Here is a 212-nt window from a genome sequence, read left to right on the forward strand (position 1 = left end):
TTCAACTGCTGCTTTTTTCAGGCTTGAAAGCCTGCTTAACCCACTTGGGGAAGAAAAAATAAAAATGCCCCGAACAACTCAAGTGCTGCCGAGTGCCTGGCGTAAACAAGCGACCCAGAAAAAATGAACTTTTAGCGGTGGCGAGGGAGGCGTTCGGTGAGGGGCAGCGTCCCGCGGGCGGCGGCGGGGCCCGCGCCCCGCTGCGGGGTGTA

Source organism: Cariama cristata, unplaced genomic scaffold (genome assembly GCF_000690535.1).
Source record: "Cariama cristata isolate BGI_N322 unplaced genomic scaffold, ASM69053v1 scaffold9374, whole genome shotgun sequence".
Classification (NCBI taxonomy): domain Eukaryota; kingdom Metazoa; phylum Chordata; class Aves; order Cariamiformes; family Cariamidae; genus Cariama; species Cariama cristata.